Below are 24450 nucleotides of genomic sequence, written 5' to 3' on the forward strand. Positions count from 1 at the left end.
CATGTCAAAGATACACCGTCTTAAATATACCACTTACTAACTAGCATCCCAAATGATCCCTAGAGGTCAGTATACACCGTCTCAACTATCTCCACATATCAGTATACACCGTCTCAACTATACAACTGACTAATTAACATCCATAAGGATCCCTATATATAATTATACACCGTCTTAATTATAAAACAGACTAACCAAAGATTTGAAATAAACATATTTTACAAGTAATATCGAGTAATCCATAATTGTTACCTTTTTCCGATTGAACTAATCATTTATGACTAACAAATCTTCTACAAGACCGTCTATTTTAGTACATACAACCGTCTTATAATAAATAAAGCTGAAAATATAAATTGGGTTTGTAAAAATACATGACGGAACTGAATGTTACTTACATCGGAATGACGAGAACGACGAGAGGAGCAATATGGAACGAAAATAATTGATAACGGATGACAAACGGAGTGGCAAGATCAATTTACAATCTGATAAAAATTAAAATAGAACGAAAAGAAGAAAAAGGAAGGGAGAAGAAGAATGATGCATGAGAAATGAGGGAGCAGCTTGCCTGCCAGCTATTTATTATACGTACGTTTCTTCATCGTTAAGTAACTTCGATATTTATTAAAACCGTTTCGAGTTAAATTTAACCGATTTAAGTAAAAGTTTCAGTAATAAAACGGAATCAATAAGAAATAAATTTAATGAGTGAAAATAAAATAAACTCAGCTAGTTAACGTAAATAATAAGAAATCGGCTTGAAACGGAATTATTAGCAATTTTTATGAAACTAACGGATATTAATAAAAAAATTGCTAATTTAGTGAAATAAGCTCAAAAAAGCTAATTGGACGGTTTTGTTCCCAAAATCCATCTCGGGTTCAATTAAAACAACTGTCATAAGGACTCGTAAAGAAACGGAAATTATTAAATAAATAAACTCGAGCTAATTTCAATAAACTCGAACTAACTTTAAATAAACTTATTAATGATTATTAAAATTAACGTATCGAATTATGATGAAATTAATTAATTAGCTAAGTATAAATATATAAATCGTTAAATGATGTAATTAAATTCAAAATAACAATTAAAAGAATTTTATCCAACTTAATAAAATACGGGGTGTTACAGGTCTTCCCAAAATTATTGGGATTTGGGCATCTTCGGGCATGTCAAGAACAATGAAATCAACCGGAATGAAAAACTTACCAACATTTACCGGAACATCCTCCAAAACTCTCAAAGGGCGTTTTATAGAATGATCCGCCATTTGCAATGTGACACCATTACATTTTAAGACTCCCATGTTTAGCTTATCACAAATAGAATATGGCATTACACTCACACTAGCACCTAAATCACATAAAGCTTTATCAATTGTATAGGTGCCAATAGTGCATGGAATGGAAAAGCTACCGGGTTCTTTTAAGTTAGGCGGGGACTTGTTTTGCAAAAGAGCACTACACTCGGCGGTGAATGATATAGTTTCAACATCGTCAAAATTCCTCTTCTTAGTTAAAATATTTTTTATGAATTTAGTGTATGAAGGAATTTGAGTAATTAATTCGGTAAAAGGTACGGTTACCTGGAGATTCTGTACAACTTCCATGAACTTACCGAATTGACTTTCCTTTTGATGCTTTGCCAATCTATGAGGGAAAGGCACTTTGACTTTTTCCGGCATTTTAACTTCAACATCTTTCTCGGGAGGAGCATCCTCCCCATATTTTACTTTCTCAACAACAATTGGTTCATCCACTTTCTTTGGAATAGCTTCACCTTTCTTTCCATTTGGAGAAACCTCCAATTCAACAAGTACCTACTCACTTTCTTTGGGTATGGGTGGCTCATCATACTTTATACCACTTCTCAAGGAAATAGAATTGATGGTATTATGTGGTTGCTCACTTTGAGGTGGTAATTGAGCCGATTTTCTTTGAGAGCTAGATGCGGCTAGTTGAACCACTTTATTCTCTAGCATTTTGATTGCGGCACTGTGAGCTCGGTCACTCTTTTACAGTTAAGCCAACAATTTAGTTTGGGTCTTAGTCATTTTCATCACCAAGGCTTCAATTTTGCTCCCTCCTTGGTTATTTTGTTGTACATTTTGGGGTGGTGGACCTTGGTTTGGTTGGAAATTTTGTATAGGTGGCCTTTGTTGTTGGTTTTGACTTTGATAGTCCGGTGGGTAATTGAACCATTGTTGTGGAGGAACATAGGCATTTTGTTATTGTTGAGGTTGAGGCACACAAGTTTGTTGTGGTTGAGGGTTTTACACATTGTTGCTTTTGTAAGACAAGTTTGGGTAAAATTTCATGTTTGGATTGTAAGTGTTTGAAAATGTACCCGGTGGAAATGAACTTTATCTAAAACTTTGAAAAGCATTTACCTCCTCAATAGTAGCTTGGCATAGACAGGCATAATGACCTGCACCTCCGCAACCTTCACAAACAACAATTTGGCGAGTAGAGGACATGACATTGACTTTTTGAAGAGAGGAAGCTGCATTTTGAGCCTCTAATTTTTCTTGGAGCAATAAGATTTGAGCTTTGAAAATGGAAGTATCGGAAGCTTCCTCTTTACCTTTGATTGGTGCACTCCGAGAATTGACATATTGGGCATCATGAATCGCCATGGATTCAATCGTAGCATAAGCAATATCGGTGTCAATTTGATCAAACCGCCCATTGTTGACGGAATCAAGAACTCTTTGGGACTCGGCACAACATCCATTGTAGAATGTTATAGCGAGAAACAAAGGATCCAAACCATGATGTGGGCATTGTCTTTGCAAATCTTTGTACCTCTCCCAAGCCTCATAAAGGCTATCTAGTGCTTGTTGGCGGAATCCCGTGATTTGGCTCCTCAAGGTTTGAGTTTTCTCCGGTGGAAAATACTTTTGGTAAAAAGCAAGAGCCAAAGTCTCCGAATTGGTGATTCCCATAGGTTCTCTATCAAGGCTATTGATCCATAGCTTAGCCTTTTCTTTCAATGAAAAAGAGAAAATTATCTCCCTTATTTGAACTTGTATGACTCCCGTTTACCGAATAATGGAGCAATAGTCACAAAAATTTTGAACATGCAATTTGGGATCCTCCAAAGGACTTCCCCCAAATTGCCTTCTCTCCACAATGTTGATGAAAACAAATCCGTGGCTCCAATTTGGGTAGTAGTGATAGCCTTTGGAAGCATGTCTGCGGTGGGCTTGGAATGATCGGAAAGTTTCACCATCTTTTTGATTGGATATGGATGTGGCTGTGGAGATGATAAAATAGAACCTTCTTCCTCGTTACAGATTGGGTAATTGGTACGAATACAATCCAAACCTCAAGGACTAGAAGATGCGTCAAACTCTTTGAAATATTTGAGTCGGCTTCGGAATGTTCTCTCGGGCTCCGGATCAAAGGGAATCAATTCTCTAGTACAAGAGGACCTAGGCATATTGTGGACCATGGAAAAACGCTCCACTCAAATGCTTTTTCAAAACATTTTTAATTTTAAAAGAGTCGCCACTAAATTTTTAAATGGAATTTAGAAACCAATTTTAGAGATTTGAATTCGTGTGACTTTACGTGTTAGGAAGTTAATTTAATTTCATTAAAACAACACCCAACCCCGCCCGTTGCAATAACGGTCTCTACTAGGTGAAAGATGGCTATTTCGGAAAGATATCACATGCGTATGCAACCATTGAATTTAAATCCTATCATGCGAATTTCATTCTAAGTCGTTTAAAATGCATTTAACTTCGTCGAAGTGGTTTAGCATGTGAGGTTCATTGATTAAACAAGAAAAACACATCCAAAGAGAGGGATAGGAAGGCTTACGCTTAGCATAAGATGTATTAACAAACATTAGTGGTTAGCTCATACATACAATATAAATTATAAATAAAGTAAATTAAAATCTAAAACATAAACTAATTAAACTAAGGATTAATCAAACAAAGTCAAACAAGGAAGCAAATTAAAACACAAAACCTGGACAAACCCGTGCACTGCACGGATCTGAAATTTTCGAAATATGTCAGAATTGACCCGTGCACTGCGCGGGTTTTCAATTAATACATTGCTAATTACAAAATAATTACTAAATCAATGCAATAAATTACGAAAATCTACCTAAATTAAAATTGCAAATTATAGGTCTGGAAAATCATAAAAAATCAATTTTTATATGGTTAAAAATAAATACACGTAAATTAAATAAACTCGATTTATTAAATTGCCCTATTCCAACACGAGGATATGTAAATGAGACTGGGTGTACGACCGACCGATATGGCGGATTTCTTTCCCATCTCAAGTCAACGCGGGTGCCGGAATGGTACTTTAACTCATACTCAAACTATTCTAGTTTCGATATTAGTTAGACGATGTTAGACAATGGTTAGTAAATAAACAATAAAAAACGAAATAAAAAGGGGAGAAGGGAGTTTTAATGCACCCTCAACCTACATGTATCGTTGACACCGTCTTGGGTCGTAATCGATCATAGATTTTATCTCGAGGGGCCGTCGTCGACGAAGACAATTGAAATTGAATTTTGAAATCACGAAACAAACACGTTCAAAAGGCGACTTGAGCAAATGATTTTCAATCGCTCACCACGACTTCGTTTCTCAACGATTTTTCAAACCGAAAGATGTTTTGGAAACTAGAAAGACTGAATTTTGTGAATATGGAAACAAACCAGAAGTTTTAATGGGATTTTTGCACGAGAATCAAGGCCAAAGACCACGACAGAAACTCGAAAACTAGATTTGTGTCCCTGTTTTCGAGCGGCTGTCACGGCTTTAGTTTAGGGTTTTTTTGGACGATTGATGGTTGTTATTTGCAGTATGTTGTGGGAAGAACTTAGAGGAATGAATGTATGGTGAAGGGGGGGTATTTATAAGGAGTTTCGAAGGGTAGAAGTAGGGCAACAAGCAATCGGGCCTGTTTCGCATAGCTTCTGTCCATCAGCTAATTCGTGGGGTTTTTAGGGTTTGTATGGGGGTTTTCTTGGTGGTTAAGCTAAGGTAATATGGGTAGGATACTATGGTATGGTGTAGGGTTAATGGGCACGGGTTTGGTAGCTGTTTGGAGCGGGTTTTGGGCTCGAGATTGAGCACGCAAAACAGGGAGGGCTGCTTATGTTGCGGGCTGTTTGTGGAGTATTTGGGACGGGAATTGGATGGGTTTTGTGGTGTTCTAGGTGCTGAGTTGTTGTGGGTAATGTGGAGCACGGGTTGGTGGTGATGGGTTGTGGGTTTGGACCAAGTTTGAGTCGGTTTAGAAGGGCTTTCGATGGGCTATACAAACACGGGTAAAGGAAGGAATTGGGCTGTGTTGGGGAGTGTTTAGGACGAGATTTGGGTGTGGATATGGGGGTTCGAACTGGGGTTGAATGGGTGGAGGCCTAGGTTGGTTAGTGTACTCGGGATTCGTGCCAACTCGTAAAGAAAACGGGCTCAAAAACCGAGCTAAAATCGAGCTCCAAAACGCGTGGTTGAAACGAGTTTTAAATTTTCAAATTCGATTTTTCAAATCAATTAACACATTAAAATAAATGATTTTTCAAATCAAAAAAATATATTTTATTTTCAATAAAATAAATTTAAGAAAAATAAATTCAAATTAAAATAATAAAATGAATTCACTTAAAAAAACTTTAATTTAAATATCATTTAAATTAATAAAATACTCCGTCGACAACGCTCATTCCACATCGTAAAACGAACCCAAATAATGACAATGACAACTAATAAATACATGCGTCCTATCATCATCGAGTGTTTGTCGGGTTTTCTATAAATTCCAATATCGACAGATATGGGTATCTACAGAGCCCCCACTTTGACTGAGGCTTGGACAAGGCGAAAGTCAAAGTATACCCCAGGTCCCTCTCGACCTGAGGATTCTGCGGGTCGTTTATAGTCCATTAGACTTGCGTATGTAAGCTCCCCAGCCATAAGAAGAGATCATACCTGAAACTTCGTCGGGGATTGACTCTTGCTTCTGTTGTGTCAAATTATCATCGTTAGTCATCGACCCATAAATTGCATATATGGTGGGTCGAGCCTTATCCTCGGGCCCCTACGTATCCGTTTCTGACGGAATCAAACCCGCGTCGTAGTTCGGCTCGATGGCCTGTATCTTTCTGCTGCTTCGGCTCGGATGCCAATATCCCATTGTTCATGTGAGTAAAGACAAAACTTGCGCTTTGCTTACCAATTTCGCTGTTCTGCTAGGGAGAACGATTCACTGAAACTGACGTTTCTGTTGGGGAAATGTCATTTCCGTAGCATTCTGCTGTTGATCTTTGTTATGAGGATGCCATCCTGTCTGTTTTGTGGTGGTCTCTGGAGCCGACGGCGACAGAGCCCCCAGTTGGAGCATATTCTGCAAATTTAATCATAATATATAGCACGCGATTCACGTAGCGACATTTTGATACTTGAAATGGTCATCGACCGAATTTTGATGGGTCTCTGGAGCCGACGGCGACAGAGCCCCCAGTTGAAAGAAAAGGAAAATGGGTTATCGACCCGCAGACATGAACATTGCTTAGAAAAGGTGGGTCATTGATCCGAACTTTGAATATCTCGAAAATGATTGGCCTCTTCGAGGCGAGAATTTATTTCAGTTTTCTGGATCCAAATGATTTTTCGAATCAAAACATAATTTTATTTTCAATAAAATTAATTGCGAAAAATTATTTCAAATTTCTGGAGTTAAATGATTTTTCAAATCAAAACATAATTTCATTTTCAATAAAAATTAATCGCAGAAGTTTATTTCAAATTTCAAGAGTGAAAGCGACGGGTAGACACGACCTTTTGACGAAAAGACTCGGACTTTCTGACCCGTAACCAATGTGGGCGTAACCCAATAAAATCCGTAAGTGTGTACGGGATGTTAATTCAACACGGGATGCGCAGGGGATGAGATTGTAAATTAGTCACTTCGGTGCACGAACTATGACAAATTCCGTAAGAGAAATGAGCGAACAAAACCCGGGACGGATGGGGCCCACTTGGCGCGCCACACGGGCCCTACACGGCCGAAATAGAGGAGGTATGGGACTTGCTTTCTTATTTCAAAAAGCTACCAAACTTCCTAAAGCTAGTAGGCTTCCAAGTTTCCAAATTTCCTAGAAGATTTAGGTTTCCAAAACCTAAAGGAATTATACTTCCAAAATTCCTCATCTCTTTTCATATATAAGGAAGGGCTAAGGGTTGAGATTTCCCACAATTTCTCAAACAGAAATCTCTCTGCTTAAAAGAATATCTTTCTTAAAAAAAAACTAGTCATGAATTCCCTGTTTGGGACCATGAAGGGATGGGCGATAGAATTCAGGGGTTTAGAAATCCAAAATCTGAATGCGGCGGGAATTCAACAAATTATTTTCCTGAGGCAAGTCATGATTCAACCCGCATTTCTTAAAGAGTGCCTGAGAGTGTGGGATCCCGAGCATCATGTCTTTGCTTTTCCGGAGGGAGAAATCATCCCCTTCCCAAGAATTTACCGTCTTAGGAGGATGGAGGACCACGCAAGAGCCTGTGGTTCCCGACTTTGTGTCCAACTGGACCCAAAAATACCGCGAATATCTAAACTTGTCGCGTGATGAAGCCCGTACCATCGTCGATGGTGGAAGTGGAAAGGTGGACCTGCTTGCGCTAGTGCATAAATTCCGTCGTGTGAATGACCCGGATATACCGATCATTTATCGACGCCGCGCCTTTGGCCTCATTCTATTGCATCTTTATTGTTTCGAGGGGGCGATAGAAATTCCATCTTATCACGGCCAAGCTAGACTAATCCGAGTCGTGGAGCAAATGGAGAATGGTGCTAATCCTGCCTGGATTATACTAGCTGAGACTATTAAAAGCTTGGATGCACAAAAAGCCAATCCGGATGCTGTATTCATGGGATCAACCCGTCTCCTGGAAGTTTGTCTTTTTTCTCTTTTTTCCTTTTTTTCTCTTTTCTTCGTCTCTTTTTTTCTTTTTTTTCGTCTCTTTTTTTTCTTTTTTTTTCGTCCTTTTTTTTTTGTCGTCTTTTTTTTTTTCGTCCTTTTTTTTTTTTTTTTTGGACTGCCTTTTTCTGACTGTCTAACAGGTATGGCTCAGCGAGCGTCTTGGTTTGATTGATCCGCCGTTGAAACCAGAAGATTATCATGTCAGAAGTCTCACTAATCGGCGACGGCGCTACGATTCGAGCAAGGATCCGATTCGCGAAATATGCTTGATTAGCGGAACAGGGTCTCACATTCGCTGGTCCTTACCATGGCTTCATTTGAGCTCACTTACCGGCTCGCAGATATGCGATTATACACGGTATGTCACTTTGTTGGGTTTGGATCACCCTGTCTATTTTTACCCGGACCGAGTGCTTCGCCAATTCGGTCGTCAACAAATTGTCCCTGCGAAGGAGGCTTCGCGAGGTCCTGCTTTTGTTATTTCTCAGGGTAGATGTCATACATGGCTCTATGCGTGGCGCCGAAGGACCGTGTGGCGCATTCCCGAGCAACGCGAGTCTACTTGGGTTTCTCCTTCATATCTCAAATGGACTACAGAACCGGGCCTTAAAGCAAGGAAGAAACTACAGAAAGATGATGCCATTGATCGGGAGAAGCATGACAAGGGGTTAAAAAATCGACAATTCTTTACTGGGCCGATTCCGGGCCCGACTGAGACCGAGACTAGGCCTGACGAGAACCCTAGGGCTAAACCTGGTGCTCCTAGCGTGTGGGACCGACTGGGTACTACAAGTGGTGACGTTCCGACACTTGCAGAGAGACTTGGCCCTCGACTAAGAGTAAAAGAGAGATTGGGCCAACGAGAAGACATCGTGGTCCCCCCGAAGAAACGGGCAAGAATGATGATGGGTGAGACATTGTCTCATAGTGACGGGACACGCGACCCAACTAAAGATAGGTGGTAGTTACGGCTCTATTATTTAGTATTACTATTATGCTTTTATTTGCTTTCCTGTTAGTTTGATTTGTAATGGGCGTCGCCCGGATTTATCAAAATAAAAGACACGTATTATTTATTAGAAATCCTCAGTTTCTGCATTGAATATTTCATTTTTATTGTGGTTGTACCCTTTTCAAGGGTTGCCTACGTATCTGCTTTTCAACAGAATCAAACCGACGTCGTAGTTCTCTCATAAAACATTTCAGGCAGTGGCAACAAATGCCAAACTTAAAACTTATTCAAATACATCACAATTCAAGTGTTATTTCATAACTTTGAGAGTGAGGTCTTAAGGATAGTACTTCTTCAACTGATCCGATTCGTTGGATTCGAGAAATCATTTCCATCCAAATCATCAAACGTACCACGCCTCCTGTGAGTATCTTCTTCACGAGATAAGGACCAGCCCAATTAGGCTTAAACTTCCCTCTTGGATCGACTGGTAATAGAGCCCTTACTGATTTGAGAACTAAATCGCCTTCATTAATTCCCATGGGCTTCACCTTCTTGTTAAAAGCCCGCTCTATCCTTTTCTCGATAGAGTGAACATGATACAACGCATTCAAACGACGCTCATCGTAACACCAACGAATCATATCTCGGCTTGGACCCAATCCGCTTCGGGACTTGGCTTTCGAGCAATATGCGCAGGAGGGTACTTCCGATTCGATCGGTTGTATCGCTTTCCATCCCGTAAACTAGATAGTACGGGGTTGCCCCCGTGGCTGTTCGATGGATGTTCTATATCCCCACAACGCGAAGGGTATCTTCTCCGACCACTCCTTGTAATTGTCAGACATCTTTCTCAATATAGTAGCCACCGTTTTGTTAGCGGCCCCCACCGCTCCATTTGTCTGAGGTCGATATGGAGATGACTTATGATGCTTGATTCTATACTTTTCAAGTATAACGGCTGTCTCGGCTTGAAAGTGAGTTCCATGATCACGATGAACTCGTGCGGCACTCCATCGCGAGATGATGTCATTCGAATAAACTTGGCTACTTGCTTCGCATTTAGCACTTTGTAAGACTTGGCCTCTACCCACTTGGTAAAGTAATCAATAACGACTAGGATATAACAATGCCCTCCTGTTCCAGAAGGGTTTACTTTTCCGATGATGTCGATTCCCCAGGTTGAGAAAGGCCAAGGTGACGTCATGGTGTATAGCATAGAAGGTGGTACATGTTGAATATTCGCAAATATTTGGCAATTGTGACAATGCCGGACATATCTGCGACAATCTGTTTCCATTGTTGTCCTATAGTATCCTAACCTCATGATCTTCCGAACTAGCATGTGGGAGTTCATATGCGGCCCACATTCCCTGTCGTGGACTTCTTCCATGACCTTTTCTGACGTTGTCTTGTCGACGCATCGCAACAGGACACCCTGTGCTGTCTTCTTATACAATTGTCCATTGTTAGTTTTAACGAATTGGGCGGATAACATTCGCAATGCACGCTTTCCACGTGTATCGAGGTCTACAGGGTATTCTCCTGCTTCTTTGAATCTCACAATGGATGCATACCAAGGTTCGGCTTCGCTTTCCTCGGCATCATCGACAGCATTTACATAAGCTGGTGAAGACCTTCGTTCGACACACAATGGCATGCTGTCCATGTGATCAGGGATGTTTATCAACGCTGCCAGTTTTGACAGTGCGTCAGCGAACTGATTTTCCTCCCTTGGGAGGTACACGTATCGCACCTCTTCGAAGAGTTTTTCTAGCTCTTCTATCTTAGCCTGGTAGGGTGCAAGGCTGCTAATTTTGATCTTCCATGACCCCGTCACTTGATTAATGACCAAGGAGGAATCCCCGTGTACTGTCAACTTCATGACTCCTAACTTGTTAGCGCTCTGCAAACCAAGTAGGCATGCTTCGTATTCCGCGGCGTTATTTGTGACGACGAAGTCCAATTTGATCGAAACTGGTACGTGCTCTCCTCTCGGTGAAATGATAAGGACACCTATTCCGCATCCCATGTTATTCGAAGCCCCATCGAAATATAGATCCCATACATCATCTTCGACATGGACAATATCATCATCTGGGAACGACCAAGTATCAACAATGTCGCTTTTTCGATCGGATTATCGGCCAGAAATCGGCAACGACTTTTCCTTTTATCGCTTTCAACAAGATATTTGAGATCGAATTCCGATAGCATAAGGGTCCATCTTGACATTCTGCCGTTTAGCAACGGTTTTTCAAACAAGTATTTGATGGGGTCCATTCTGAATATATACTCACACCGTAGTGAGCATATAGTGACGTAGCTTCTTTGTTGCCCGGACTAAAGCTAGGCATGTCTTTTCTAATGTCAGTATACTTTGATTCATACTCCAAGAACTTTTTACTAAGGTAGTAAATTGCTCTTTCTTCTTTGTCAACGGTTTGTGCCGATTGCTCCCATCGCGGTATCTCAGAATCGTTAAATACAAAGTGATAGAGGCAAGCCGCTACAAAGGACTAAGAATCGGCGGAGAAGATAACACATCCTTTATCTTATCAAACGCGGCTTGGCATTGGTCATCCCACATAATATGCTCCCCAACTTTCAATTTCTTAAAAATTGGTTCGCAGATCATAGTTAATTTTGAGACGAAACGGCTTATGTATTGCACTCGGCCTAAGAAACCTCGAATTTCTTTCTCGGTTTTAGGATGGGGCATTTCCATAATGGCTTTAATCTTTGATGGGTCGATTTCGATGCCACGGTGGCTAACGATATGACCCAAAATCTTGGCAGAGGTGACCCCGAACGCGCACTTCTGTGGGTTTAATCTCATATTATACTTTCTCAACCTCTCGAAGAATTTTCGTAATGCCATCAAATGGTTATTACGTTCCTTCGATTTTACGATCATGTCATCGACTAGACCTCTACTTCCTTATGAATCATATCATGCAAAGAACGTCGTTGTTGTTCTCCGTAAGTCACACCTGCATTTATTAATCCAAACGGCATCACCGTAGCAATAAGTGCCCCATGGTGTTGTGAAAGCGATCTTGTGCATATCTTCCTCGGCCATTTTTATCTCAAGGTTGTAACCGCGTACCCATCCATAAAGGATAATAATGCATGGTTAGCGGTATTGTCAACCAAGATGTCAATGTGAGGTAACGGAAAGTCGTCCTTTGGACTAGCCTTATTTAGATCACGAAAATCAACACAGACCCGAACCTTTCCGTCTTTCTTTGGCACTGGCACCACATTAGCTACCCAATCTGAGTATTCCGATACTTTGATGAACCCGGACTTGAACTGTTTATCAATCTCTTCTTTGACTTTCAAAGACCACTCGTACGCATTCTACGTGGCTTCGCTTTCTCGGTTTGAACCATGGCTTGATCGGAATCTTGTGCTCTGCAATTTCCCTATCAATACCCGACATATCTTTGTAGGACCAAGCAAATACATCTTTGAATTCATTCAACAATTCAACAAACCCCTTCTTTTCTGCGGGATCTAAGGTTGTTCCTATCTTAAGCTCCTGAGGCTCTATGGTAGTCCCCACATTAACAACTTCGGTATCTTCGATTACCGAGCTTCTTTGGTCGTATTCTTCCAACCCTTTTACTAACTGGGGAGGCGGTTCCACCTCCTCCTCTTCTTCTTCCACCTGTCTATCCTCGACCTCATTCTCAATGTTATTAAAACAATCAATTGAATCGCAACATAAATGAGACAAGTCGTAAGCAAACTGATTCATCTTATTATTGATTTGAAACTGCGCAAATTGCGTTAACATTTGGGCCAACTGATCAGAGGTTTGTGGCGAGATAGGAGCGAGATTCGGGACAGCCCCGGAATACCAAAGACTAGGGAAGGTACGGGAAAAGGAAAGATCAGGGAAGGGGTATCTTCGACACCTAAAACCCTAGACTTAGCCTTAGGACTTATGTCAGACTCAGACTCGGACTCAGACTCAGAATCAGAATCGTCATCAGGCTTGAACATTTGCCCTTCTCCAATGGTCATCTTGAAAAGCGAACCCTTGTTGTCGGTCCATTTCATGGTTTTCCGCCATCCGATGTATTCCTCCGAGGATCTACATCGATGTGAGGGTAGATGGATCGAAACGATCACTCCTTACGATCATGTTTACCAAGACTTTGTTTGGTATTTCCGGCTTCTTTTCCTCTTCAAAGAGGTGACCCATAGCTTTCCCATCTTCGATCGGAACAGACTCCTTCTTTATTGTAGCTACTGCCATAATGTCTTCGGGAATATAGAAACAATCACGAATACCTCGATTCCGGGGACCGCTTTGTTGGCCTTTGAGTTGAACAGGTGGTTCGGGAAGTCTAAACTCGGCATTTCCTCCCCGGCTTTCACAAAGTGGCCGTTTAGAGTTAGCAAGTACGGCCTCATCTTGATGTCTCGGTCTTCGATCGAGACTCTCTTTCTCAGGGAGTCTTCTTCAGTTGGCTCATACCCAAGCCCGTATCTTGTCCCCTTAGGCACCGATGACTTCAATTGAAATGCGTTTTCCCTTCGGGGTACATGGAGTACCAAGTACTTTCCTATCTTGAATATTGTTTTACAAACACGGCTTCCCGTATATAAGTCCATATTCGGTGCCTCGAAAGTGGACTCAATTGCGTTTACTACCTTGAAACCACAAGACTCCAAGGCGGTATTATCAGTTTGCACTTCGGAAGTAACATCTCCTCCCGTCACAATTATAGGAGTAGCATCGATGGTCACTACCTCTCCCTTGAGAGGGATTTTAATCTTGCGATGGAGGGTAGAAGAGACGGCTCCAGCTGTGTGAATCCATGGTCTCCCGAGCAAAATGTTGAAAGATGAGGCAACATCTATCACTTGGAAATTGACCTTGCGCTCCACCTTTCCCACATTCACGCTTAAAGTGACGAGTCCGGACACTCGACGAACTGTGCCATCGAAAGCCCGAACCGTTTGCGTAGTGGGTGCGAAGTCGCTTTTCTCGAGTCCCAAAATGAAAGCGGTCCGTAGTGGGAGAACATTAACTGCAGACCCGTCGTCGATAAGGGTCATTGGGAGTCGCTTATGACGGCATTCTACCGTGATGTACATAGCGAGACAATGTTGTGGCCCAAATGAGGGCGGTCTTCATCGAGAAAAATTCTGGCATTAGTGAGCCGAGGTTGGTTTTGAGCAACAAATGAGACCACGTCATCTGGAGTAGTGTGCGGTGACACGGTCATATTCATTAAGGCTTGATGCAGAGCTTGTCGGTGTTCAAACGAGCTCAACATTAATTCCCAGATGGAGACATCTGCCTTAGTCTTTTGTAAATCGCTTGATGAGGGAGGCCTCGAGGTCGACCCTTCACCAAGAACCCGGACTCACGGTGGCCTCCTTGGTGGGTGTCTTACTTGACCTGTCTCCAAAGATAGAGACATGGTTTGCCTTCTCGACACGATAGGGACGTCCCGATCGAGTCAAATGATTAGATTCGAGGACATCTTTCTTCAATTTAGAAATTTCTTCCTGAGTTCGGGGAATAATCGCACCTTCGGTGAGGTAGATATCGTCTTCATCGTCAGCCCAGACCCCATTAATTTCATTCTCGCTTCGGAGAATGTATGGTGTGCAATCGATAGCAAAATCCCCAATTCGAACTTCGTTCTTAGCTTGAGGGATATACTCGGAGCGAAGCTACATATACCTTCCCCACGAAAAACCCAGTGAGACGGCGGATGGGTTGGATTAAGTGAGATACATCGGTATTGTCTTGACGAATCCGCATTGGTATGGTCGCCAAAAGGATTGTTCAGGTTGTTAGGTCGGACGGTGGGGATGGGGAGCGACCCATTCTCAATCATGTCTTGGATTTCATGTTTAAGACGGTAATAATTTTCAGTATCATGACCTTTTCCTTGATGATAAGCACAGAGGCGTTGGGCTTATACCATTTACCCCGTCGATCCGCAGCGGTCCGGAGTTGGACCAATTGGGTTCGATTTCCCTTGGGCCTAGAGCCTTTGGAGGGCGTATGCGTAGGTACACCCGATGTCAGTGAATGCTCTTGGCCCATGGCGTTGCCATCCCTTAGGAGCTCCTCCCAAAAGACCGATGGCTTGAATATGATTGGCGTAACGGATGCCTTAGCTTTGGAAGAGGAGGCACCCGATACCCTTTTGGCTTTTCACTGAAAGCGAACGAACGTCGTCCTCAATTTTTCTTCCGACTCGAATAAGGTCCTTGAATGAGCCGAAATGTTGATATTTGATAGCGTCACGGTAGACAATCGAATATTTTTGATGAACTTATCTACCATTTCGGTCTCCTCGGCCTTTTGGCCAACTTCACGCTTTCAGCGCGCCAAATGGTTGAGGAATTCATAAACCCCTCCTTATCCTTCGTGTCATCACCTCGAGTGTGCGCACGAGTCCGAATCTCGGCATTATCAGCAAAGTGTTTGCAGAACTCCACCGCTATATCTTCGAAAGTGGGGAAATTCTTAAGCTCAAGGTTGTAGAACCACGCCTTCGGGTGCTCTCCTAGGGATTGAGCAAAAATGTGGGGCAACATCTCAAAGAGGTACCCCCTTTTCAAATAAGCAAGGTACTCCTTGTAGGAACGGATATGTTGCAATGGATCTTCCGTCCCTTTGAACTTTGGGATATCGCTTAGGACAAAATTGGTTGGTAGCTTGTCCTGGACCGATGTACCCTCCGGCATTCTCATAATGCACATTTTCCTCTCGGGATAGCTTCAATGTTCTCTATTAGTCGGAACCTCTTTTCGAATTCAGTTTCCGGGGGCGGTGGTATAGGAGCTTTCACCGCGATCTTGGCTTCCACAGCCGTCAAGCGTTCCATCATTGCGACCAAAGTGTCGTTAATCTGCTTCAGTGCCTCTGCGGTAGTCATACTTCTTGTTTGTAGTGGCCTTTCTACAATAATTTCCCGAGCGAGTATCAGTTATCGAATCAAAATCCCCTGCACAAACAGGACTCGACTCATAACAACATGACGGACTCCATGCGACTCGATATTGGGCTTAGACCCGGAGAGCGAGCAATTGGGCCCCCTCGGTTTGGGTCATACACGACTAGGGACGGTTTTTCAAACCTAAAAACTGGCTATAAGTTGACATGGATCCTACGAACGAACTATTCTGGATCGTTGGAACGAGTCCTAACTATGATACACACGTGGCTTGGGTTTTAGACTCAACGTGATCATAAATCCGACATGATAAATCTGTGTTCAAACCAGTCATGGCTCTTGGGCTTTGTGACAAACGCCCTAGGTGGCCTAGTGGGGACGTTTTGGTGGACTGACTTGGACCAAATGGTCGACTTTCATGACTCAGACCCAAAGATCGGTTTAGGTGACTCACTTGACAAGTGTTCTAACCAAACAAAGGCTCACTCGAGCCTAAGGGTGGACTAGCTCGCCTATATCGACCAAGCAAAAGCCCAACTCGACTAACCCGACCCCACTGACTCAAACTCTATTCTAGGTTTGGGTTGGACCTGGGATACAGTTCATCGAAATTTGAAATCGAGAAGGATTGAATTGATTTTTAAAATGGGCAGCACTTCGGCTTGAAAGAAGGTTCAAAATTTCGAAATAGAGGGCCGAAATTTTCGAAAAGAAATGGACTTGAAAAAGAATCAAATTTTCGAAAGAAAAAGAAGATGGATTTGAAAATGCTATTTTGAAAACATGACCCGGGATTCACATAGCATGTAATCATTCGCATTTTAGGGATGCAATGCATGAACTAGACTCTTCTAAGTCTCGGTCGATCCTCTAAAATGGGTCTATGCCGAAGAAACCGCTTTGTCGGGGAGTCCACATACGGTCATATGCCCGTAGCAATATGCCTCGTATGCAGCTGCCTACCTCCACGGAATCACCTTGATACTTAAATCGGACATAGTGGACATCAATATCCTCCCTTGGAATTAACCCAAGAGATTCTTTGGCCCGCCTAAAGTCTCGGGGGTTTATGCATGATTAACATAAAAAAAATGTGACAACAATCCTAATAGCCATCTTAGACTTTTCAAGTTTCACTATCCCCAGCGGAGTCGCCAAATTGTGGACCATGGAAAAACGCTCCACTCAAATGCTTTTTCAAAATATTTTTAATTTTAAAAGAGTCGCCACTAAATTTTTAAATGGAATTTAGAAACCAATTTTAGAGATTTGAATTCGTGCGACTTTACGTGTTAGGAAGTTAATTTAATTTCATTAAAACAACACCCAACCCCGCCCGTTGCAATAACGGTCTCTACTAGGTGAAAGATGGCTATTTCGGAAAGATATCACATGCGTATGCAACCATTGAATTTAAATCCTATCATGCGAATTCCATTCTAAGTCGTTTAAAATGCATTTAACTTCGTCGAAGTGGTTTAGCATGTGAGGTTCATTGATTAAACTAGAAAAACACATCCAAAGAGAGGGATAGGAAGGCTTACGCTTAGCATAAGATGTATTAACAAACATTAGTGGTTAGCTCATACATACAAAATAAATTATAAATAAAGTAAATTAAAATCTAAAACATAAACTAATTAAACTAACGATTAATCAAACAAAGTCAAACAAGGAAGCAAATTAAAACACAAAACCTGGACAAACCCGTGCACTGCACGGATCTGAAATTTTCGAAATATGTCAGAATTGACCCGTGCACTGCGCGGGTTTTGAATTAATACATTGCTAATTACAAAATAATTACTAAATCAATGCAATAAATTACGAAAATCTACCTAAATTAAAATTACAAATTATAGGTCTGGAAAATCATAAAAAATCAATTTTTATATGGTTAAAAATAAATACACGTAAATTAAATAAACTCGATTTATTAAATTGCCCTATTCCAACACGAGGATATGTAAATGAGACGGGGTGTACGACGGACCGATATGGCGGATTTCTTTCCCATCTCAAGTCAACGCGGGTGCCGGAATGGTACTTTAATTCATACTCAAACTATTCTAGTTTCGATATTAGTTAGACGATGTTAGACAATGGTTAGTAAATAAACAATAAAAAACGAAATAAAAATGAGAGAAGGGAGTTTTAATGCACCCTCAACCTACATGTATCGTTGACACCGTCTTGGGTCATAATCGATCGTAGATTTTATCTCGAGGGGCCGTCGTCGACGAAGACAATTGAAATTGAATTTTGAAATCATGAAACAACCACGTTCAAAAGGCAGACTTGAGCAGCGATTTTCAATCGCTCACCACGACTTCGTTTCTCAACGATTTTTCAAACCGAAAGATGTTTTGGAAACTAGAAAGACTGAATTTTGTGATTATGGAAACAAACCAGAAGTTTTAATGGGATTTGTGCACGAGAATCAAGGCCAAAGACCACGACAGAAACTCGAAAACAAGATTTGTGTCCCTGTTTTCGAGCGGTACATCACGCTTTAGTTTAGGGTTTTTTGGACGATTGATGGTTGTTATTTGCAGTATGTTGTGGGGAGAACTTAGAGGAATGAATGTATGGTGAAGGGGGTATTTATAAGGAGTTTCGAGGGTAGAAGTAGGTCAACAAGCAGTCGGGCCTGTTTCGCATAGCTGCTGTCCATCAGCTAATTCGTGGGGTTTTTAGGGTTTGTATGGGGGTTTTCTTGGTGGTTAAGCTAAGGTAATATAGGTAGGATACTAGGGTATGGTGTAGGGTTAATGGGCACGGGTTTGGTAGCTGTTTGGAGCGGGTTTTGGGCTCGGGATTGAGCACGCAAAACAGGGGGGCTGCTTGTATTGTGGGCTGTTTGTGGAGTATTTGGGACGGGAATTGGATGGGTTTTGTGGTGTTCTAGGTGCTGGGTTGTTGTGGGTAATGTGGAGCACGGGTTGGTGGTGATGGGTTGTGGGTTTGGACCAAGTTTGAGTCGGTTTAGAAGGGCTTTCGATGGGCTATACAAACACGGGTAAAGGAAGGAATTGGGCTGTGTTGGGGAGTGTTTAGGACGAGATTTGGGTGTGGATATGGGGGTTCCAACTGGGGTTGAATGGGTGGAGGCCTAGGTTGGTTAGTGTACTCGGGATTCGTGCCAACTCGTAAAGAAAACGGGCTCAAAAACCGAGCTAAAATCGAGCTCCAAAACGCGTGGTTGAAACGAGTTTTAAATTTTCAAATTCGATTTTTCAAATCAATTAACACATTAAAATAAATGATTTTTCAAATCAAAAAAATATATTTTATTTTCTATAAAATTAATTTAAGAAAATAAATTCAAATTAAAATAATAAAATGAATTCACTTAAAAAAACTTTAATTTAAATATCCTTTAAATTAATAAAATACTCCGTCGACAACGCTCATTCCACATCGTAAAACGAACCCAAATAATGACAATGACAACTAATAAATACATGCGTCCTATCATCATCGGGTGTTTGTCGGGTTTTCTATAAATTCCAATATCGACAGATATGGGTATCTACACATATGACACAAATCTCAAGCAACTTGTAAGTAATGGCCTCAAGGAACAAGTGTTCCTTAAGACAAAAAAAAACAAGATAGAAATCAACAATTATAAATGAAATAAAATCGTGCTCCCCGGCAACGTCGCCAAAATTTGATAGGCTATTGCACACCTAATCAAAGATAAATACCAAAGACACAAATGAATTTAGTAATAGGGGTCGAACACAAGGAGAGGGAATTGCGTTATAAAATGCTAAGAGAAGAATTCTATCTAGGTTGGTTTCAATTGGTTGGTTTGGTTTGATAACTTGCAAATAAAATGATGTAAAAAAAATATATGATAAAAGGAGTCTAGGAGAGTCGGATCACACATGCAAATACGTAAATATTCATGCCAAAACTAGGAATTCTGAATAACAACAATTGTTTAGGTCTCGTGACAACCACCTCTCGGCCTTATTGTCAACCATAGATCGGGTCCTAGAGAACTCTCGTTATGACTAGGTCGTTCTAGTAACACATTTTTAGTCTAATTCAATTCCGTGCCTCTCGACTTATAGAACGAATTAACAAACTTAATCAATGATTATGGCCACTAAACAAAGATTAATCAAAACAAGGCAAATATGTGATGGAAATAATTTATTGATATTATAGCATCCTAATTTTAACAATTATAAATACTATTTATGCATGGTTTCCCTATTCCTAGACATATGAAACTACTCACTCATAATGGAAACTAGAACTAATAACATTTGATGCAATAAACATGATAAATATGAAATTGCAACTAAAGGAACGATTGATATGAGAAATGATGGTAAGAATAACTAAAGATGAAACTAACATGTAAATGACAAAGTGGCTATGAGTAATTATAAATATGAAATAACAAAGATGTTAAAGTGACTAATGACAATATGAAACTAACTATTAGTAATGATAACAAAATAACAATGTAGATAATGAAACGAACAACGATATAACTTGCAACGGAAATGACAAAAGTAAATAACGAAATGGAACTTAGAAATAAGATTACCGCAATGGAGAATGTATAACTCAAATAAGAAGAACAAACAACCCAAGTAACTTGAACAAGACTTATATTGAAACTTGAAATGCTTAAGGAATTGTTTAACAACAAAGGAAATACTTAACAAAATGTAAACTAATGAAAACTAAGAGAATTTGTGTTGCTTAGAGTATTATGAACGATGTAAAAGAGTGTAAAATATATTCCTCTAATGATGGATTAAGGCCCTTATTTATAATAAAATAGGAGCATAACGTAAAATTCCATGGACTAGGCAGCCCCGGATCGGGGTCATATGTTTTCCGGTTCATTGCTCTTAATTCCTTATTTAAATGCCAAGGGGATCCAAAGTTCATGATTAATGCCCCTTAATTCACCCTAAGTTAATTGTATATTTGGGCATCCTAAGAGCATCTCTAAGCTTGATTTTTCCACTTGCTTGACTTGGACATTTGTCTGGGCTTGATTTACATTTCTTTATTTTGTATCAACCCATGCTCACATTTCTGTATGCTCGGGATTCTTTTAATCGGTCTTCTCCAAATTCCCTTCCTTTCGAATGTCTTGTTTCTTTTAGCCTCGTGATCTCGTAGTGCTTGCCCATTTGACGGGAAAAAGCTATAAAAGCTACATTTCCTACAAAATACAATAAAAACAAGCAAAGACACTAGAACACAGAATTAGATAAGAAATAAACTAATAAAAGTGTGATATTCAATCAAAACCGAGCTAAAATAAGGGGTAAAAACATATTTAAAATGGACACATCACTTTTTTGGTTTTCAATTTTAGGAGGTTGCTATGGGTTTCTACGACGTCCTGCGAGTGGGTTCGAGGGCGTTGAGAGAGAGATCGGCTATGGGCCCGTTGGTTGCTGCTTGGCGGGAGATTCACGGGGCTTCGATTAGGTCGAACCGTGTTTGATCCGTGCCATGTTGGATCGTTACTGGGACACGATGTCGTCGTTCCACATGCAGTTTGGGGAGATGGGCATCACCTATATTTGGGCTAAATTCTGCAGATTGGGCCAAGTAGAAGATTGGTCCATTAAGACCCTCAAGGTGGATTGGCCTGGATAACCTGGTAGCCGAAGGAGCCCATGAGTTGGAAGCAATTAAATGGATTTCGGGAGAATGAATGGAGCGGGCTTTAGTTAGCAAGTCGTGGGTGGCGGTAGTAGAAGCCCAACGAAGGCGGGAATTTAACGACTTACCATGCAAGCAACCTAAACCCTACTAGGGTTTGGGTCCTATATATATATATATATATATATATATATATATATATATATATATATATATATATATATATATATATATATATATATATATATATATATATATATATAGAGAGAGAGAGAGAGAGAGAGAGAGAGAGAGAGATTGGATTTGGTGATTTTGGTTCTTATGGTGAGTTGTGAGTTGGGGGAATCTCAACCATTAGATTAAATTAGAGATGAGTGGCCAAGATTAATCTTAGTTGTCATATAAAAGCATTGATATTTAATTTATTTTCTCTTTTTACTAGTGCTACTTTTTTTTTTACTTTAATTTTTTTATCTCTTTTTTTTTTTTACCTCGTGTTATTATGCTTTTTTTTACAACTTTGATTTTTTTTTCTCTTATGTTTTTCTCTAATTTTCTCATTATGTTACATTTTTTTCTTTTTCTTTTTGTACCAATTTTTTTTGCTTGAATTTTTTTTCACTCTTATTTTTTTTTTACCTCGTGTTATTATGCTGTTATTGTGTGTTTTTTTAACTTGATTTTTTAAGGACTTTGACTGATTTTTTTCTCTTTTTTTTACCACATGTTATTGTCTGTTATTGTTATTCCGCTGTTATTGTGATGTTATTCTGCTGTTACTTTGATTTTTTTTTTACGACTTTGATTTTTTTCCTCTTTTTTTACCACATGTTACTGTGCTGTTATTGTTATTTCGCTGTTATTGTGATGTTATTCTCTTGTTACTTTGATTTTTTATGACTTTAATTTTTTTTCTTATTTTTTTTACCGCGTGTTATTGTGCTGTTATTCTACTGTTATTCTGCTGTTATTGTGATGTTATGCCGGTGTTATTTGATTTTTTTACTACTTTGATTTTTTTTTACTACTTTGAGTTTTTTTACTCTTTTTTACCGCATGTTATTGTGTTGTTATTCTGGTGTTATTGTGATGTTATTCCGGTGCCACTTTGATTTTTTTTTCTTTTTTTTTTTTTACCACGTGTTATTGTGCTGTTATTCTACTGTTATTCTGCTGTTATTGTGATGTTATTCCGGTGTCACTTTTGATTTTTTTTTTACTATTTTGATTCTTTACTCTTTTTTTTACCGCATGTTATTGTGCTGTTATTCTAGTGTTATTATAATGTTATTCCTGCTCAATAAATGACAAAAGACACCAAGTCAATGTTTTTTGCGTTTAATTTTGTAGGTATGAGTTCGTGAATGAAAGGAAGATCGTCTAAGCAAGATGGATCGAGGCGAGGCAAGTAAAGCGGGTCTAAGTAACAAATTGAACAAATTTTGAGGAAATGTACGAGATCCAAAACAAAAGACAGACCAAGGTCATTGGCCTGATCCCTTCACCATACCAAATGCTGCCATTTCCTTGTCCAAAAATAGTTCTACATACAATTCAAATTACTTTTTGCAATCAGTGTATTCATGCCAGCCATTTTGGAGTTGTACTTGGACCGTAAAGGATCATTGTTTGTACAAATCAGTAGTATCCTTATTAACAAGGTGAGTCCATTTAGTCCTACCCCTCCTACCAAAGTTCTTAACCTGCATAACCTTGGCCAAATACTTTTATTAAGCTTATCATCCCCAGTGGGCGCCCAGAAATCCCGCCAATAAATCGCATCATCAGGATCACTCTGAAAGTATGCTCCCTTATGACGATACGTCTGCAGAAATGTCCATTTCTTCTTAGGCGCACAACTCCGTCCTGACTTCGTCTTCTTTCTTTCCTCTTCCGTCATATTCCTAACCTTCTCAATCTCCTCCTTCTCCTTCATCTTAATCTTAGGATCTCGATCACGCTTTATCCTCGCTATCTCTCTCGCTTTCCAGCTCTCGTATTCCTCCGCCTCGTTCGCCCCATCATCTGTATCCACATCCCCTACATCTGCCTCGTTCTCAATTAAACTTTTCTGTATCTCATAATTGTCTCGTATCATCTCCACCACAATCTGCTTCGTCGCGCGCTTCCTCTTCCCAAGCTTCCACACCTCCGCCTCATCTAATGCCCGCATCTACATCTCGGTACACCGGAGTCAAGCTAGTCACCACGACCGCCAGCAACAGACGGCACGACCACCACCATTTTCGAACTCGGAATCGAAACCAAGTCAACCAATCGTATCCTCATGCCCAAGCCGAACCCGCAACCAACCAAAAGTGATGAACGCAAGCAGAATCTGGAGATGATGACCAGATAATAATTACCATGATGAATCTGATGATGACTATAAATTCCATTGAAGATCAGGAACGCAAGCAGAATCTGGGTTGTTATTTTTTTGGGTGAATTTCAAGATTTTGGGTTTTTTTTTGGGTTTAGAGATGGGACCACGTATGAGTTTATTTTGATGTTTAGATATTGAAGTTGTCCACCTTTATATCGTCTGTTTTTGTTAATATTAGATTCAATCTCAGCCATTTATTTCTTTTTATCTAATGGCTGAGATTTGTGAGCACACAAACTTACAACTCACCGTAAGAACCAAACTCACGAGATCCCGCCTCTATATATATATATATATATATATATATAGATTTAGGATCCGGTGAGAACGACCACTCAGTGAGAACGGTGAGAACGGTCTATAATGGTAAGATTAAAATCAAGCAAGGGTCTGTAATAAAATAAAATATTGAGGCAAGAGTTCATTCATCCAACAAAACTCGTCATTACCCATTACCACGCATCTAATTACCACTAACACATGAACAGCCAAATACCCAATCACCAATCATCGTCGACGATCAACAAATCACGCCGGCAACATACACAATCACCTTCACGACTTAG

At 40.3% G+C, this 24450-nt stretch overlaps 1 non-coding gene across 1 annotated transcript; it reads left to right on the top strand.

Moving 5' to 3' along the window:
• Nucleotides 1-2772: 2772 nt before the first annotated feature.
• On the top strand, nucleotides 2773-2879 carry LOC141597788 (small nucleolar RNA R71). The gene has a single exon (XR_012523003.1). It is a non-coding gene; the product is annotated as a small nucleolar RNA R71 (small nucleolar RNA).
• Nucleotides 2880-24450: the final 21571 nt, after the last annotated feature.

The sequence above is a fragment of the Silene latifolia genome, chromosome 8, assembly GCF_048544455.1.
Source record: "Silene latifolia isolate original U9 population chromosome 8, ASM4854445v1, whole genome shotgun sequence".
NCBI lineage: Eukaryota > Viridiplantae > Streptophyta > Magnoliopsida > Caryophyllales > Caryophyllaceae > Silene > Silene latifolia.